Genomic DNA, 6,697 nt, shown 5'->3' with positions numbered 1-6,697 from the left:
AAACAGTGCTTCATGCACACTAGGCAAGCTCTCTACCACTAAGCCACATTCCCAACCCACTTGTCAACTTTAATCTTTAATCTTTTTCTTTTTGTGCTGGTCCTAAGGATCTGTGTGTTGTCCCTGATATATATATATATATATATATATATATATATATATATTTTTTTTTTTTTAACTTAAGGTTAGCACTCTACCACTTAAGCAATAGCTCTACTTCTGGCTTTTTTGGGTGTTTAATTGGAGTTAGGAGTCTCATGGCCATTTCTTGCCTGGGCTGGCTCAGATGTTAGCCTCCTGAATAGCTAGGATTACAGACATGAGCCTTTTAACTTGTTTTATTACTGTGTGAGCTGTTGGTCATTGCTGAGTTTTTGCTTTGTTTTTCCTGAAATGGGCTCAAATGGTCAGAAGACACGACATCAGTGCATAGATAGCAGAGCTTCTGCCTCATCCTGATTCTTTCATGACCATGCCAGATCATCTGCACTGCCAATATGGAAACCACAAGTTGTAGCTGGCTGTATCAATTAAAACTGAAAGTTCCTCAGCTGCACTACCTACTACATTCAATGTATTCAATAGCTACATGTACGAGTAATGGCTATTCTATCAGGTGGTGCAGAGTACACATCCATCATTAGAGAGTTCAATCAAATGGTGGTATAAGTCCTTCCCCCAAAACTAGCTCCAGTTTTTATATGCATACTTTTCCCTTTTTCATATATCTCTATCTGGTCTATGTTTATCTATCTGTACCCATCTATCCTTACAGATCCCTATATTTACAGATTTATCTATAATGTGTAGCTAGATAGATCTGGTAAAAATGTCAACAGATGTGACTCCTTGAGTAATTTTTTCTTTTTTTTTGCCACTCCTGGGGCTTGAACTCAAGGCCTGGCACTGTCCCTGAGCTTCTTTTGCTCCAGGGTAGCACTCTACCACTTGAGCCACAGTAACATTTCCGGCTTTTTCTGTTAATGTGGTCCTGCAGAATGGAACACAGGGTTCATGCATGCTAGGCAAGCACTCTACCACTGAGTCACATTCCCAGCCCCTTGAACCATTTTTAGCCTCAATCTTCTCAACCTGTGATATAGAGCTCATTCCAGGCCATTTCTAATTCTGGTAGGAGGTAACTAAGAGGATATAAAGTATCTAGCACACAGTTTGTCTCCTGCTGCCTACCCAATGTGTACAATTCATTCAGAAAAGGTAGTATAGTCACGTCCTCGCATCCATATTGAAGGGGTGAGTGGTGGAGAATTGCCTGCCAGATGTGTGTGCTCTGGGGTTTTGTCCAGACAACAGTTTCCTGGCTAGGCAGCGAGGCTACCTTAGTTGACTTGAGAAGAGAAAAAAGAAAAAAAAAATAATAGAAAAATAAGATTAGGAAAGACTTGTGATGGGGACACTGTGCAAAGAAAAGGAACCTATACAGTTGATGTGTGATGGGGAGATGATCTGTGTGGTGATTGACATCAATACTCCTGCTGCACAAGGGGGCCTGGAGAGCAGGAGAGAGGAGGTACTTGTTCAGTTTTCTCCGGGCCCCCAAACGTGGCAAGAACCCACCCTTTACAGCGCTAGGCGCTGTGCCTCACTTTCTCCATTTGTGGACTCCAGTTCCCAGGATGCAGAGCAGTGGCCAATCTCCAGGCTCTTCTTCCATCCCCCCCCCCCCCAACCTCCCAGGAAAGATTGTCCCTGGCCTAAGCAAGGGGATAGCTAGAGTTTCAAGGACCAATGACTGTGAGCGGACGGAATCAGAAAGTGGTTAGAATCCTAGTTTCACAGCTCAGGAGGAAGAGGAGGCAGTTGCAGGGCAGGGGGCGAAGAGGAGGGGGGCTCCGTTCCCACGTGTCTGCTCCGCGGCCGGCCCGGCGCAGCCGGGGTTAACCCGTGGCGGAGGGATCCCGTTTGCGTGTGCGTAGAACTGCAGAGTCACAGCCTTTCCTCCGAGAGGCCTGTATCCCTCCGCCGCCCCGCTCCAACACAAAATAGGGCCGCGTCTTCTCCTTTCTCCCCCCGCCCCTGCTCGAGTGGGGTTCCCCGAGCCAAAGAGCACCCCCGCCGCCACACCTGGATCTCGCGCCGGAGCTTCACGAATCTCCACGATCGCTTCTCAGATCTCGGGCCAGGAAATAGCCCCTTCGCAGGAACCACCCTACCGGCCGAGCAGGAGGCGGAGGGGTGGGGGGGGGGGAGGCGGAGCGGCGCCGCGCTGCACTACTTTCCTCTCCGGTTGCAAATGGCTGCCTCGTTCCCCACTTTCCGCTCAGTTTCCTGACCCCCCGGCGCCGGGAGCCGGGGTTGGGCCAATGCACCTCTAGGCCCCCCGCGATCACAGCCTGCTGGGGGTCGAGGGGGTGCCTCGGACCGGAGCCGGCCAGGCCGGGGGCGGGGCAGCTCCCCAGGCCAAGAGGGGAAGGGAGGCGAGCGCAGGGCCTGGAGCGGCCGGAGGGGAGCGGGCAGAGGGCTCGCACCGCCCGCCCCTTCCTCTTCCTCGCCCACCTACCCTCCTCCCTTCCCCGGGGGGGAAGCCGAAGGTGGGGGGCTCGTAGCCACCGAGGGAGAAGCGCTCGGGGGTCGAGGAGCCCGGCGCTGGGTGTGTGTCAGCCCCGCGGCCCCGCCGGCTCCGCGTCGCCGTAGCTCGCGCGGCCCCGGGGCGCCGGCCGGGCGGGCGGGGAGAGGGGGCTCGACGCCGCGGTGAGGGTCTCTCGTTCCATCCGGGCCCGGCACGGGGCGGCGCGGCATTCCTTCCGGGCTGCTTGGGGAGGCGCCTCGACGTTCCATCTGGAGAGCCTCGACGTTCCGCCCGAGCCCGGCGCGGGCGGCCGGGGCGCTGGCCGGGCCCTGGGACTGAGAGGCCGCCCGACGACGCGGATGCAGAGCCTGCTCGCCCAAGATCAAAGCCACCGGTGCTCTCTTTGTGTCCGCTCGGGATTCGCCACCCTGGGGCTGTCCATGGAAACCTAAACTGCTGGAACCCAAGGCAGAGAACCCCTCTTTTGGCTTCTTGCTTTTTTTTTTTTTTGCGGGGGGGGAGGGTGGCCACTCCGACCTGGATTTACCGTTCTTGGCACCCCTAAGCCCCCCCGTGAGGGGGGCGGCTGTGATCGCTCTGGCGGTTGGAGGTCGGGGAGCGGCCCGGGCTCTGGCCATGTTCTCGGATGAAGATTTCTGGATCGTCCTGTGAAGAGGTGAGTGAAGTCCTCTCGGCCAGGGCCCAGAAAGGGTTGGACTGGGGGCACAGCCAGATGGACTATCTTGGCTGGTGGTAGCTTTTAGGTTGGAGAAGGGGATATCAGAGCTGGGGAGGCTTCCTTTGGCAGAGTCTGTCAAGGGAACTTGAGCCAGTCGCCAGACAGAAGCGAGGCCTGGTGTCTTGGGGTGTGCCTCTTTAAAGGCTGGGGGTTCAAGGAACCACAGGAGTTTGGGAACCTGTCCAGATAGCCTTACTGCCTGTTTATTTTTGTATTGGGGGGAGTTCGACTAAACTAGGACCCAGGCCCTGTTGCCAGCTCCAAGTCTAGGCTGCTGTTTCTCCCCACAGGGTTCCTTGGGACAGAACAACTTGGGAGATGTGTGTATGGGGGGGGGGGAGGGTGTCACTGCCAGGTTGGACTTACTGCCAGATTGGACTTTAAGGTTGTTCCCACCCAGTCGGGCACCCACAGCAGTGGATGGGGAAACTCAAGAAGCTCTAGGTCCTTCACCAGGCCTTCTTTCCCTGGCAGAGGGACGGGTGGGTGGAAACTGACTAGTGTGATGAAGGGGGTGGCTGGGGCAAGAAGTAGGCGGGACTGGGGGCAGTTCTGGCCTTGCTGGTCAACTTTAAACTAGCCCTGCCTGGCAAAGTGACCCCAGCGAGGCCTAGTGCTGTCTTAGCCTGCTTTGCCTCCCCTCCTCTCGGGATGGACATAATCTCCAGGGATTATAGAGGAGGCCGTTGAGATTTGTTCCCTGCAAATGTGGGCTGCAAAAAAAAAAAAAAAAAAAAAAGGCTTTTGGCTTTTGTCTCTTGCTTTCTGTAGGCCTGGTGTGGAGAGATAGCTTCTCTGAGTCTCTGGCCAGTCCTCAGGCCCCTCCCCAACTTCTACCCTTTTCTAGCCAGGGAGTTTTAACTGGCCCTTTGATGGTGTACCAACCCTGCAGAATAGGGTGGCCTGTACCGCTTCCTAGGAATGACTTGACTTGAGCTCTTTCTGCTGGAAGCCAGTGCTTCCAGCCCTGCCAGGAGGTGCTGGAGAGAAGGAGTATGTATGTACATGAAGGAAGGGTGCAGCATAAGTCTCATGTCTCAGTCTCTGGGCTCCGGGCTGGGACAGCCTCTCTCACACCTGTCATGCTGCCCAGCAGGGATTTGGCTAGTGCATTTTGCTCCCTTTCTCCACACCCTCCAGAAAACATTTGCTAGATCTTCTTTAGTTTAGCTTTTGGAAAGGAGAAAGTAAGATTTTGCCCTTGAAAGATTTCTGGGGAGTTTAGAGGTGGCTAGGGGTGGTGGAATCAGATGGGCTGTCAACTGTGCTCTCTGTTCCTGCCTTGTAGGGAGAGTCCTTCCTATTCTCAAATAACTTTCTTAGGTGGGATTGTACTTTGTTAGCTATGGCTACCCCTAAGATGACCTAGGGACAATATGGAGGGTCCCACAGGGCCAGTGTTGCCATTTGGATCCTTCCTGGAAGACTGACCCAAAATGGGGGTGGATAGAGTTGTGTTTTGATTCTCAGGCTGGGAACCAGGAAGTTCTCAGTCCTGCTGAAGAGCTGTTCACTCAAGGGCTTGTTCTGTCCTTTTACCTCTCCAGGCCTCCATTTCCCCCTTGGTTGGGAAAATGGAGTGAAAACTCTTGGTTTAGAATGAAGCGGGGAGGAGAATGGGTTGATAGAAACCCTTGTTTGCTTTCTGTTTTCTGTTTGGGGCCTTTCATACATAAGACCTAAGAAGGGTCAGCACAGTTTTACACACTAGATCACAGGAAGCTTGGCTAGGCACTAGCATAGTTTAGATCCAAGGAAAACCCCTTGGTGAATTTGTGTGTCTATACTTACTGACTACATAACAGGGCAGGGAGAACCTGTCCCTTTATTTGTTTAGATGTGTTCAAGGGCTTCATTGCTGGGGGACTGAGTATTGGGGTGCAAATGCTAAAATGCTAGACTGGTTAAGTAGTAGAAGCTGAGTTTCAGACTTCTTGGATGTACCTTTAAATTCTTTGGAGGACAGTTTGGAGACTACTCTTGTAGAGTCTTTTTGAGACATCTTGGAGGACACTCTGCTCCTTGCTTCTTTCTTAATCTCATTGTCATGGCTCAGGACTGGGCCTCTGACAGTGTTGATATGATGTTCCCCAAGGCTGGATGAAGATGGTTTCTGTGCCTCCTTTAGCAGTGCCAGTTTTTACCAGCTTGAAAGGGCTGCGCTCGGGGGAGGGCAGAGGAATTTGTCCCTCTGGCCTTGTGTGAGGCAGTCCGCCTCCTACCCACTGTATTATCTATCACTGTTGCTTTTTATTTGTTGCTGTTTGTGACTCCTTTGGCCTCATCTTTGAGAACAGAATTGGTGAAGAATCTTGGGGGCAGGGGAGGGAAGCATGTGGTAGTAAGTATAGTAAGGTGTAAACATTTAGAAAACTTTGAGGTCCTCTTGGACCTTCTGGGTGTGGCCAGGCATTGGTTGAATAGGAAGAGTGGTCTGACTGGTACCCTGACTTACAACTCCCACTTCCCACAGGTGGCTTCTAAAGGCCCCTGGAAATCATAGAGAAGCTTTTCTGTGAGTTGGCCAGATAACCCATGATTGCTTTTCTTTCAGGTGTGAGTGTGTGGCAGGTTTGGGAAGGGGATGTTTGGGACTGGAGATGACCAGGTGCTATTTGTACATTCCAGTGTAGTAGATTCTGAATACTCAGGGAAGTGTAAAATACTCCCTCCCACCCCCCATGGCATGGCTCCTCAGAAGGGGCATATCTGGAGGGGCAATATCTGGAAATGAAGTGTGAGCTTAGGGAAGAAAGACTGGTATTGTAGTTGGATACCAGTCACTTGAGTTTCTCTTGTTGTTCAAACCCAGGTTACTGACTGGGGTATTAACCTTCCAGTTTGAGAGAGTAGGGTTGTCCTTACCAAGGTTAGTTTAGTCACTGGCTAAACAAGAGGAATGGGAGACAAATTTATCAAACTTTCACTGTTTACATTTCTTTTTAATGACCTCCTACCCCCCAAATCAACTTTTAGAAACAGACTTTATTTCTCTGACTAGGAGAACGGTCTACTATCCTGCTCATTAACAGTTTCTGGCACCAATCTCTTTCTCCTTTCAGGATCTCTTTTCTATTCCTCATCTCTATGATTGTTATCCACTCCTTTGTTTTTGTACTATGCTTAGTTCCTTCTGAGGTCAAGGAAAATATGCCCAAAGTTGTGGTTCTCAACTTATTTACATATAACTTTAGTGTGTTTCATTTGGCTGTGGTATAGGCTAGCATAGCTTAGAAGGGGACCGTTACTTCTCACCCCCACCCCCGCCCTAACCCCCCAGTATATGTAGAAACCCTGCTTGGTGGAAGAGGAAGGAAGCTTCTCTGCTCTGCTATGTCCTGCCTCATTTAGATCTCCAAGTGGCAATGTGCTTCCTGAGACTACAACTCCCAGCATGCTTAGCTTTAGGCTACACATGCTCAGTAACT

The sequence above is a fragment of the Megascapheus bottae genome, chromosome 2 (genome assembly GCF_031878675.1).
Source record: "Megascapheus bottae isolate mThoBot1 chromosome 2, mThoBot2.hap1, whole genome shotgun sequence".
NCBI classification, from domain to species: domain Eukaryota; kingdom Metazoa; phylum Chordata; class Mammalia; order Rodentia; family Geomyidae; genus Megascapheus; species Megascapheus bottae.
This window is presented reverse-complemented; position numbering follows the sequence as displayed.